Consider the following 13431-nt stretch of genomic DNA (forward strand, 5'->3'; position numbering starts at 1 on the left):
GTTAAGGGATGACAAATTGAGAACTTGCTTAACTGAAATTCCTGTGGAGGAATGTTCAGAAGGAAATTTTTCGGTCTAATGGACCATTATCGTAGAAATAATATGATCTAAATGAATTATTATTTAATGATGAGTTCTATATAAGGAATATTTATCCCAGTATTCTGTTGGGTTGACCAGAATATAAGGAACCCAGAATAAATTGGATCTTAAGAAAAAGAGCTGTTCTCTACTTTGCGAGATGAGGACATCTCGCACCTTTTTAAGTGGGGTAGAAGTTTGTAAGATTCCTCCCCCAACCTTCGAGGTATACAGGAGTAAGAATCTCCTTTTCTGATCTTATAATTATTCCCTCTCTAAATAAAAGAAAGATTTTGTTTAAAAAAGGGAAGACACTTTACCCAGAATACCTTCTCAGGAGCCCACCTGTTTTAATGATTCAGAACGATGAGTTCAGAAGTGAGAACCAGTGTTTTGGATGCCAAGGTTTTGACCACCATCAGTTAAAAGACTGCCCGACTCCTACCATGAAAAGGGCACAGGGAAGTCTAGAACGCAAATTCAGTGACCAATTCCTTCATACCAATCTAATCAAGATCCGTCTCGAACAAGATTGCTTAACTCCATTAACTAGGTCCGACCCATTGATTAGGGTCGAGATGACCAGTCAAATGCTTGGCGACTTAGAGCAACAGATGCAAGCAATTCATAAAGATATAAACGCTGCCCAGGATTGACAGAGACAATATACAGATAAGAAGAGGACAGTCAGAGAATTCAAAGAAGCAGTTATAGTCTTCATTTGAATACGGACCAAAAGAATTTCTTTATCTCTAGGGGAGTATAAGTAGTTATCCCCCAGATATTGTGGACCAAAGAAAGTAAGTGACTTAGCCTACGAACTTCTTTTATCTCCTCATCTCAAAGTTCTTAATGCCTTCTATAGAAATATGTGCCAAACCCAAATCATGGAAAGACGGTAAAACTTCAATGGCAAGATACCGTTGACTTCTAGGTTACGCTAACTCCTTCCTTTATATAAGTCGTAACTTTACTTATCGCTCACAGTAATCTTACTTCCATCGATCTCCCTTCCTCTTAAACTCCTTCATGGCTTGGCAACAGGAATTAGTTTTATCCATGATGATTTCTCACCTTCAAGACGCAAGCGAGTCTGTGAAGAAGGATTTTATAGAGCAGTATGAGCGCTCCCTTTTTCCTCACTTGGGAACGTCTGTAGCGCAGACCAAATGGCGGACCTATCAAGAACTAGGGTAACACCCTGGGGTCAGCAGCACTTTCGTAACAATGTTCGCTTGGCCATGGTTATCGAAGCCTTGGGTTTGGGTCCCCGATACTACTGCGTCATGAGATCAAGACATCTTGGGTTTTCTAAGCGGGTCTTCTTACTGGCATGTTTTCTTCCTCATCAGAAGATATGCCTTTACCCCGTTTTTGGTTTGCCTCTCAGAGGTCCTTTTGTTAGAACACCTCATACCACTGAGATAGGCGCGGCAATAACCAACAGAATCATTCCCATAGATGAGTTACCTTATACGTGCGCAGCTTGTGAGTGCTGCTTTTGTGATCATATGATGGACGGGCTTATGGAAGTGTAAAGAGTTCTTCTATCTTTACTGTATATGTTCCAAGAATGAATAAAGTTTAAATCTTGTTCTTGTCTTGACCCTTACTCTCCTTGAGACTTTTTTAATTGGTGATTAATCTTAATTAAAAAAAAATTCTCTCAGTCTCATACTTGTGCATCTTGCGAAATTACCCCCAGTTTACGAGATGAGGGCATCTCGCGTTTTTCAAGTGGGAGAGAATGTAAGATTCCTCCCCATCCTCTCAAAATGTCCAGCATCTTCCCCTGTAATCAATCCCTCTTCAGAAATATAAAAGACTTATTTCTAACTGTTTTAACCTAGAGAGAGAAAATATTCTAGAGAGAGAATATTCAAATTTTTAATATTTTTGGATAGGAAATTATCTCATCTTATTAAAATAAGTTCCCCTGAAACAGAAATTCAAAAAGAACTTTCCAATGTGCAATTGGAATTAATTGGAAATGGGTATAAAGGACCTTAGCCTAAGGGTCTAGATTTTCAGAAATTTTCGGATTATGGTCCAATTAAGGTTCCTATGGGCCAATAGCATCAATCCATGTGTAGGGAGGAGATAAATCCAATTTGTAAAAGAAGATACCCAAAAATGAGTAAATGCTCACATAAGATGAAGAGTTGAAAATGTACAAGGTTTATTAGTAAAAAACTATGAGCAATATTAAAAATATGAGATATTTTGGATATCCAAAAATGAGTAAATGCTCACATAAGATGAAGAGTTGAAAATGTACAAGGTTTATTAGTAAAAAAACTATGAGCAATATTAAAATGATTCCATTATGACACATATGTAAGGAAGGGGAGTTCTTTAAAGGAGGTGCATATTTCACATAAGATGAAGAGCTGAAAATGTACAAGGTTTATTAGGAAAAAAAACTATGAGCAATATTAAAATGATTCCATTATGACACATATGTAAGGAAGGGGAGTTCTTTAAAGGAGGTGCATATTTCACATAAGATGAAGAGTTGAAAATGTACAAGGTTTATCAGTAAAAAAAACTATGAGCAATATTAAAATGATTCCATAATGACACATATGTAAGGAAGGGGAGTTCTTTAAAGGAGGTGCATATTTCACATAAGATGAAGAGTTGAAAATGTACAAGGTTTATTAGTAAAAAAAACTATGAGCAATATTAAAATGATTCCATTATGACACATATGTAAGGAAGGGGAGTTCTTTAAAGGAGGTGCATATTTCACATAAGATGAAGAGTTGAAAATGTACAAGGTTTATTAGTAAAAAACTATGAGCAATATTAAAAATATGAGATATTTTGGGTATAATGATTCCATTATGACACATATGTAAGGAAGGGGAGTTCTTTAAAGGAGGTGCATATTTCACATGCTTGAATGAGTTTTAAACTTATAAAAATTGAGATATTTCATCTCTCCTCTCTCCTCATTCAAGTCTAGTTCCAAAAAGTTAGCTTAACTGACCTAAAAATGGTCAAATATTGACCAAACTGATTTAGAAAATTCTAGAATCAGTTTGTTTGGTTAGGAGCTCAATTTTTCCTATAAATAGAAGCCTCCCCCTTATTGAAAAAAATATAGTGTTTATGCATCGTTACTCTACTCCACCTAAGCCAAGAACTATGAATTCATTAATAATTCACTAGTTTTTAGAGCTTCCCTCTTTCTTCAATCCCCATTGGTGGCTCCATCAACATACTTAACCAATTGATTGGTTGGGGGCCTCTACCGTGAACAAAGAATCAAGCAATTTGTAAGGTAATTAGTGAATATTGATCTTTTCTATAATTTCTCAATGTTTCTCTCTTCTCAACCCCTCTCAAGCTTGAGAAGCTTAATTGGTATGGTTTTTTTTTAAATGCTATTGAAGTTAATTGGTGAATAGTAGTGAAGAGTTACATAATTTAATAAATGCTATTGAAGTTAATTTCCATTTATGTTTAAATTCTAATGGTTTTTTTATGTAATTTCTCTCTCTCACTCAAGAAATGGTCATACTCATGACCCATTCTCAATCCAAATCAAGCTTTTCATAAAGCTTTTCCTTAACCCAAGATTAAGCTATGCTTGAGGCCAAATTAATGGCTTTTTTCTATGCTTTTAGTTTATGTATATTGATGATTCAATCCATTATGGATTAATGATCCAATTAGAGATCATTTTAATTATTTTCTTAATGATAAGCTTTATCCCTTAGAAAAATTGAGATTTATCAGTCATAGCAGCGGAGCTATGGCAAAATTTTTATAAAAATTATGCATAAAATAATTTCATTCAAAGCATAAAAAGAGGACTTCCTACCATATCCTAGGAATTATCATCCTAGATTAATTGAAAGAATTTCATTATAATCATGGAGAAATTGAATTTTAATATCATGCATAAAGAATAAGTTTTTATATCAAAAGTGTTATTTTTACCATTTTTATTTCATGCATAGAAATATGCATAATGGATAAATTTTTAAATCAAAAGTGTTACTTTTATTATTTTTATTTTCAGGCATAGAAGTATGCATAATGGATAAATTTTTATATCAAAAGTGTTACTTTTATTATTTTTATTTTCATGCATAGAAGTATGCATAATAGATAAATTTTTATATCAAAAGTGTTACTTTTATTATTTTTATTTTCATGCATAGAAGTATGCATAATGGATAAATTTTTATATCAAAAGTGTTACTTTTACCATTTTTATTTTCATGCATAGAAGTATGCATAATGGATAAATTTTTATATCAAAAGTATTATTTTTATCAATTTTTATTTTCATGCATAGAAGTATGCATAAAGGATAAATTTTTTATATCAAAAGTGTTATTTTTATCATTTTTATTTTCATACATAGAAGTATGCATAAAGGATAATTTTTTATATCAAAAGTGTTACTTTTACCATTTTTATTTTCATGCATAGAAGTATGCATAATGGATAAATTTTTATATCAAAAGTGTTATTTTTATCAATTTTTATTTTCATGCATAGAAGTATGCATAAAGGATAAATTTTTTATATCAAAAGTGTTATTTTTATCATTTTTATTTTCATGCATAGAAGTATGCATAAAGGATAAATTTTTATATCAAAAGTGTTACTTTTATCATTTTTATTTCATGCATAGAAGTATACATAATGGATAAATTTTTATATCAAAAGTGTTACTTTTATCATATTTGAATTTCATGCATAAAGGTATGCATAAAAGTTGATTATTTTATTATAAAAGTGTGTCTTTTATTATATTGAATTTCATGCATAGAGGTATGCATAAAGGTTGATTATTTTATTATAAAAGTGTGACTTTTATCATAATTGAATTTCATGCATAGAGGCATGCATAAAAGTTGATTATTTTATTGTAAGAGTGTTACTTTTATCATATTGGATTTCATGCATAGAGGTATGCATAAAAGATATTCTCTTTATACTAAAAGTGTGATTTTCCTCATAAATGGATTTTATGCATAACTTAGATGCATAAGAGAAATTCTTTTATTCTAAAAGTGTAATTCCTACCAAATTGAATTTATGCATAAGAAGATGCAAAAAAAGATTGATTTTAATTTCGAAAGTGTTAGTCTCCTTAAATGGAATTTATGCATAAATAAATGTGTAGAGAAATCTTATATCAAATATAAGAATTCTCTTAAAAAAGATATGAAATGTGATAAGATGTGATAAGAGGTGTATGAGATGTGATAAGATTTGATAAGATGCGTATAGAAAGTGATAGGATGTGATAAGAGGTGTATGAGATGTAAAAAGATGTGATAAGATGTGTATGAGATGTGATAGAATGTGTTAAGATGAGTTAGGATGTGTTAAGATGTATATGGGATGTGTTAGGACAAAAATGGATGTAATATGGTTGTATGAATGTGATGTGGATGTATACATGTAGATGTATATGTATGAATGTGAATGTTGATGTGGATGTGGATGTGGATGTATGGATGTAGATACGGATGTGTATGTATGTATGTGGATGTGTATGTATGAATGAGGATGTGGATGTATGGATGTATGTATGTAGATGTGGATGTATGGATGTATGTATGTAGATGTGGATGTATGGATGTGAATGTGAATGAAGAGGTGGATGTGGATGTATGGATGTAGATACGGATGTGGATGTATGTATGTGAATGTGGATGTATGAATGAGAATGTGAAAATGGATGTATGCATGTGAATGTGGATGTATGAATATGAATGTGGATGTGTGGATGTGGAAATGGAGGTATGGATGTATGAATGTGGATGTGGATGTATGCATGTAGATGCGTATGTATGAATGTGAAATTGGATGTATGATGTGGACGTACGAACATGGATATGTATGTAGAATAATGAATATGAAGGTGTATGTGAGATAATGTGTAGTCTATATGAGTGAATGGATGAGAACGAGTACACATTGAATGGAATGTGGAATAAGTAATGTGGTCCGAGAGTGGATAATATGGAAAGACAAGAGTTCGTTATAGAAACTGTATTTTGTGACTGTTTGTAAATGATTGTTTTATGTCAAGAATGCTGGAGAAGCATTTTGACCGTCTTGAGGATTAAGGTCATGAAGACCGAACTGATAAAGTTGCAACTGCTGACGGAGAGTCAATGGAGGACATCTCGCGTAGCAAGGTCGATCGAGGTCTTGACCAGCCTCGGTTCGATTTAAATGGTGAGCTTCCGGTACGGTGGATGAGGGACCAAGGAAGCGGCCTATGAGTGAAGCGCTAGGTCACCTGCGAAGGATCCTAGAGGGTGCTGACCATACGGTGCTCGGGCTCTGGGTCGCCGAAGATACCCACACGTGCGTCGTGGAAGATATTGGAACAAGGAGTAAGAGTTGTTTTCTGAAACCGGGCATGGATCTGGTTGATTGACCTTGTTGGTCCTCAACAGATGAGTCCATGGCTCTTTTATATGGATCTGTGGGTTGATCTTGTTGATCTTCCACGGAGATTCCATTCTATTATATGAATATATTGCCGGTTACTATGAGTTAGGAACTATGGAAAAGGCCCCTGAGAGAACAGGTGGTGAGCGTTCTGGTTGCCAATGATGCCATAAGTACACCAATGAAAGAATGACTGGAAATAAGGATTCAACCAGAGACTTTGAGGATTGTCATCAGTGACATAATGGTTTTATTAAAGGATTGTTTTAAAGCTAGTTGATGCTAAGAAAAAGGCAATTTCATATTGGTGGGTGTGTAAGTGGTGTGACTAGTTTTATGTTTGTATGAACTTCCGGCTAGGGGGCCTTGGAACTCTTTTCCTTGGTACCCGGGACAAAACCTAACCAAATTCTTAATTGGATCCCATCACTACAGTGGTTGGGCGGTTGGCTTAACCCATGGGACTGGATGGGGTTAGGCTGGACTGATGGATCCGTAAATCGAGATTTAATTTCTATTATTACGATAGATGAAGTAAATCCCAGATAGAAATTGTTCTATGGATAGAAATCAACGGCTGTGCCTCTTGATGGGGAAAAAAGCGTTGATCCCAATGATCCAAGTGCAAGTTTCTTCCTTGATTTGACCAAGTACCATTAAAGGTGCAGTCAGATCAGTTTGATCAGTAATAATCTTGACTACGTTAGAGTAAAGAGTTATCCTGGTGGAATCGCCCGTGCTTTCCGGGTAAAGGAAGTTTTTTCGGTTTTGGTTTTGGACAAACCGATCTCTTGTCCGGATATCCGTGGGCAAGGCCCCGAGTGTGAGACCCCTACCCGCGCACGATGTGCTACTTCTGCTGCTAGTACCCGGATCCGTTGCGTGGTGGAGACCGGGATCTCACAAGAAGGAAGAAATCTATAGGGGATAAATCTTGCAAGACAAAAAGAGAAAACTTGGGAATAGCTGAAGAACCAGTTTACATGAATAAACAGATGAAGTCAATTGGCACGTGAGCTGATTCCAAACAGCATCAAGAAATTCCTCTAAAGTCTAATGAACCCAAAAAGAGATTCCAAAAAAGGTATCATTAGAGGAAGCACCAAACCTGGCTCTTCATGTCAATGCCATAACCAAACTTATGGCTAAAAACCATCCAATTTTGAAACGAAAAATAGAGACTCCAGCTACTTCAGTGGGAGAATCTAAGAAGAAGAAAGGCTATAGAAGGAAGAAATCTATGAAGAGGATAAATCTTGCAAGACAAAAAGAGAAAACTTGGGAACAGCTGAAGAACCAGTTTACATGAATAAACAGATGAAGTCAATTGGCACGTGAGCTGATTCCAAACAGCATCAAGAAATTCCTCTAAAGTCTAATGAACCCAAAAAGAGATTCCAAAAAAGGTATCATTAGAGGAAGCACCAAACTTGGCTCATACCCTAAAGAAGTTGATCAGGAGCATGAACTCGGAGATTTGGTTATTAAGACCCAACATGGTACACTCACAAAATACCTGGTGAGTGACCATTGATTAGCATTGGTATTGATAGCAATTTGGCAATGATAATGCAAGAGAATGCAATGGATATACTTATGGTTTCATATTGAGATTTTGCAACAAGCGATGCCCAAAGGTCACATTAGGGAAATAATGAGCTCATTTTGGAGCCCTCTATGGAGTTTCATTGTAATGAAGTATGGAGTTTCATTGTAATGAAGCAAAACTAAGGTCCAAAATATGTAAATAATGGGCCATGGGCAAGGCTACTATAAATAGGGCCTCGGGTTCATTGCATGGATTTTTTTGTCATTCATATCTTGGACACTTATATGTACTCTTCGCTCCTTTCATGTACTCTTGGCTCCTTTCATGGAGATGGCCTTTCATGGCCTAGGGCTCATGGCAAGCTTGATAGCCATCCTCATGGTGGTGAGAGGTTAAATCACTTAGGCCTTATGCACGTACCTTCTTTTCTACATGTGCATGTGGATTTCTTCTCTTTTCATCATAATCACATGGATTTCTCATATGTGTTTGGTGCCCATCAAATGGATACTAGATTTGGACTTTATGTGTTGATTTCTTAATAATATTTGGTCTAGATCCATTTCAATTGGTATCAAAGCACTGATTTTGGTCCACTTTCTTGGAATTTTCCTTAAAAAATTTTGAGTTTTCTTGATTTTTTTGATGAAGAAAACGGATATTCTCTTTATCTTTGTTTGTTCCTAAGCTTTTGGGGCCATGGGTTTGATTGGGACCAAATTCTAGGGGAGTCGCATCAAAAATTTGAATGCATGGACCAAAAATTGGGGGAAATTACACTAATCTTGATTAGTATCCTTAATCCAAACATTTTTCCTCTTTCTACTTGATTTTGAGAATGCATGGTGCTTCAATCTCTTGCTAAACTCTAGTCACAGCTTAGGGCTTCCTTTTAGCTTGTCATAAGCATCATTAAGAGCCATTCAAGAGAGATTTTTGTGGTTGATTTCTACCCGTGAGGGCGTTGGACATTTGGTTGATTTTTTCCCACCATTGATACTTAATCTTCACCATTGAAGCTTGCTATGGGGTGGTTGTGATAGCCTAATGGAGTGAAACAACCACGAATCACGATCTATAGCCTCATAGCGGCAAACTGCGTGCAGCACTGCCTCTTGAAGCCTCTCGATGGAGACATGAACCATGGTATTTTAGGTTTGAATCTCTCATAAAAAGTTTAAGCAAGCATTGTCTCCAGCCTTATTCTCTTTTGGCCCATGAGGATGTTCTTTGGGCTGCTTGTTTTCTCTTGGTGAGTGGAGCTTAACAAGCCCAATCCCTTGCTAATGTTGCTTGACAACTTTAATCAAAGGTGTAAGCAACAATCTTCTAAATGGAATGCTTCAAATTTTGATCTCTTGAGGTTAGGGTTTCCAATGAATTTTTAGAATTTTTTCACCAAATTTTTGAGAAATTTCTTCAGAAATCTCTTTATCATGCTTGGCTACATCCAAATATGTGATCCATTTTTACATCATGAGTAGGGGATTTCATGGGAACTCTCATTTTCTTGAAATTTTAAAATTTCTGAGGGAAATTAGACTTTCCTTCATCATCATATGTTGGGAAAGAGTTACCTTCTATTCACTTTGATGCTTCTCTATCAAGCCATTGATGCACATTACATGCTCTAATCAAGTCATTAATCATCACATATTTGGATACTTGCAAGATTAGTCATTCTCAGCTTTTCCTTGATGCATGGGGAGTAAGCATATGGTTTCTCAAAGCTTTGCAATGGTGATATTCTTGGAAGTTCATTGATCAATATATTTAAATGCTTCCTTCATCAAGCCTTGATTACATGCTAAATCAACTTGCCAAGAAAATCATGAAAGCCATATTATGGTTATTGGATTGGCCTGATTAAATGCATATTGGAAAAGGGAATTGCATTGAGAAAGGGGATGCATTATGATGGATTTGGCTCATGCTTATGCTCAATGTGGATGCCTTTCTTTGTACTCTTGAGTCCATGGTGAGGGGCTTTGTACCAGAATCATTTGGGACAAGCAAAAGGCTATTGGATCTATATGAGTTGTAAAGTATGGCATGTTATATAAATGTCATTGATATGTGTCTCATGCTCTCATCCATTTCTATGCTTTCCATTGACTCTTGCACTATTAGAAAGCTAGTTATGTGGTGAGGGTACCTTGGCAATCGGTGGAGAGGGCAAGGGAAGAATGTCTTGAATCCCCGGTGTGCTATGATTGCCTTGGAAAAGTGGTACATCGGAGGATTAGGCACATGGAGTGAAGACATAGCCTCAACTCTTGCCATCGGATTTCAAACTTTGGTAAGAGGATGAGAAGGCTTGGCTGGGAGATTGACAAGAAAAATCTCTACACCTACGTCCCTCAATCCAATCAATTGGCAACGATTTCAAGGACACTTGGAAATGCACTTGGCAATCAATGGTTCACAATGTGGTTATGCAAGGACGCATAGTTGATCTTTTTGGTTGCATTAGATTAGGTTTGTATTGATTGAGATTTGCTTACAAATGCAATAAAGTTATGGAAAAAAATTTCAAAAGATCAAGGTGCATTGAAAGGATGCTAATTAGATGCCACATGATGCTTTGGGTATGCCGGGATGCATTTGTGCAAGGGGATGCTTACGGTTAACAATTGGGCATAATCTATAGATTTTACAAAATTGCAATTTAGTCCGAGGGGTTTGGGCTGACCCTAATTGGACACCTACACTTCATTCCCCATCCTAACACCTTCCAAACAAGCTAAACGGCATACCATTTAAAGCTTTTGGGGTGAGCGGTTACACACAGTTTTCATAGGGCTGCCATGTTTTGGCAGTTTTGTAAACCACAAGTGATCTTATGGACTGAATTTTAGGGTGTGTAGTACTCCTCAAAAGGATCCTAACAAGTTAAGATTGTCCAAATCGGACTCTTGAGTAGGGAGTTACGGCCCATTTTTGGTAAAAGCCTATTTCATAAAAACCTAAAACAGAGAGTATTAGGGATCGGGTTGAACTTAAACTAATCACATAGGCTTATTTCTCATCTCATTACCTTTACATAGAGCCTTAGTTTGTTCAAATCGGATAACCCTAGCTCCACTTTTTGGCAAATTTTCCACAATAGTCCATTATGGCCATCGGCAAGCCATAAGGTCATCCCCGGAAGCTATCATTAGTCATGGAAGACATGGAAGGGGAGGAGATGGTGGAACATGGTTACATGGAGGTACTGAAGGAGACTTTTGGGCAACCTTTAAGAGAGGTTTTGAAGAAGAAGTGAATGTTTGAAGTGTCCCCAAGCATACCCCCCAACCCTCACATACCATCTCAAATGATATTGTTATCCAAATGTTGATGGGAAAATTAATGCAAAATTTGACACTATGGCTACAAGAATTGGAGTGGTGGAAGAAAAGTTAGCCCAACCAATGGGCCACCTTAAGCATGGTGATGGTCATGGTGTTATCAAGGAGACAAACAACCTTTTATGGAACCTCTTTTGAAGACCAAAGAGAAGGCAAGCAACATATGCAAGAGGCTTTTACAAGGGCTACCTATGAGAATCCTACAAAGAATGCCTCAAGTGGATTCATGGCGAAGGCTAGAAGACCTCTTATGAGGGAAATGAAGCCTACATCTTTCCAAGCCGGTTCCTGTCAACTACATGGGAAGCAACATACATCTTGGTCTACACATTTGGAACCAAACCTTGGAAAACCTAAAAGAGTATCTTCACATTCCAAGGGAAATCAATCTTCTATGTTTGAAGAGGGGTTGTATGTTGATGGTGATGTGGTTGATTATGATTGGGAGCATATGTCATTCACTAAAAGGCAAAGGGAAGGTCATGACATATGGATGGAAATGCCTAATTTCATTAAGAAAGAGTACAAAGACATGGCTCAATTTGTTAATATTTACATGCAATTCTTAATTGATGAGGATATTGATGAAGAGGATCTTAATCCAATGCAAGCAAGGAGCTATACATTTTCAATGCCTAGTGGTGGAGGAGAAATCAGAACTTGGATGTCCTCTAGGCAAGATTTCTTTGATATAAGGAGGCAAAGATCTCAAGAGGGGACAAGTGCATTGAGGATTCCTATGCAACGATGTGGGACAAATGAGTATGATATACCCATGCATCAAGTTGATGTACATAATGAGGCACATAGTCAAACATTATTTTCTTCAAAGGGAGTGATTGGAAGAAGGCAATGTGTAATGATTGATGTTAAAACCTCTACAAGTGAGGCCAAGAAAAACAAGTGAATTGTTGGTACCAATACTTGGCATTTCTTTTGCTTTGAGTGGGGATAGAATATTTACTATGCACCCAATGTTGCAAGATTTTGGCTTAAGAAAATGCAAAAAGAGGACTTTCATTCACACTCACATTTGGTCATTGCATAGATTATGACTATGTGGGTCTTTATGCACACATTGTGGGTGTTGAAGTGGATGAGACACTTGCTGTAATTTATGGACAGCAAAAGAAGATGAAGATACTTTGTTGCCGAATCTTTCTTAACAAGTCACCAATGTATCTGTGGGTTAAAGGGGATACGCAAGCTGAAAATGGGTATGCTTGCGCAACTTTTATAAGTGTTTTGATTGAGGAGTTTTCAGCTCATGATATGACACCACGAGATTGTGAGGACATGGTTATTGATGACATTTTGGATGAGTACTCATTTGTTATGGACGAATGGGATGATGACTCATTGGTGATACATGTGATGACCATGCTTTAGATGATCATGCATTAGGTGACACATTGAGTGGTTTATGGAAGATTCATGAGAATGCATTGTATGATCCATTTTCAAGTTCAAATTGGAAGACATATGATTGTCTCTTGTTTGACTATGACGGCTTAGAAGATGTGAATCATGATGCATACAAGGGAGAATTGTCTCATGACAAGATTGTCCATACATGTGTTGATGAACATGCATATATGGGTAGTACACATGTTGTTCATGGAGATGATGATAGTCTTGAGGTGGCATATTCTACTCCTATTGATCATGACCATCACATGGGTTTTACGCATGCTCTACATGTTGATGAAGTATGCATTGGTAGTAAACATGCCAATTTTGAGGATGACACATATACTTATGGGGATGCTAGTTATGAGGCATGTGCCTTTACATTTTCTGGATGCCAACATGATTATATGATCTATGGGAATTGAGCATTCAATTTTGCATGCATTTTATGTTACTTGAGATGCATGATATATGATTATGTGTGGCACCCCATGGTACACCACAGCATAATGTGATCATTAGTCAAAGTTTCTATGAGATAGGAGGATTTGGTGCTATGACCATTGATGATGGAGTTCCTCATATCGTGGTGGTGTATACTGTAATTTCTGG

Source organism: Cibotium barometz, chromosome 24 (genome assembly GCF_041138505.1).
Source record: "Cibotium barometz isolate CiBa-2024 chromosome 24, ASM4113850v1, whole genome shotgun sequence".
Taxonomy (NCBI): domain Eukaryota; kingdom Viridiplantae; phylum Streptophyta; class Polypodiopsida; order Cyatheales; family Cibotiaceae; genus Cibotium; species Cibotium barometz.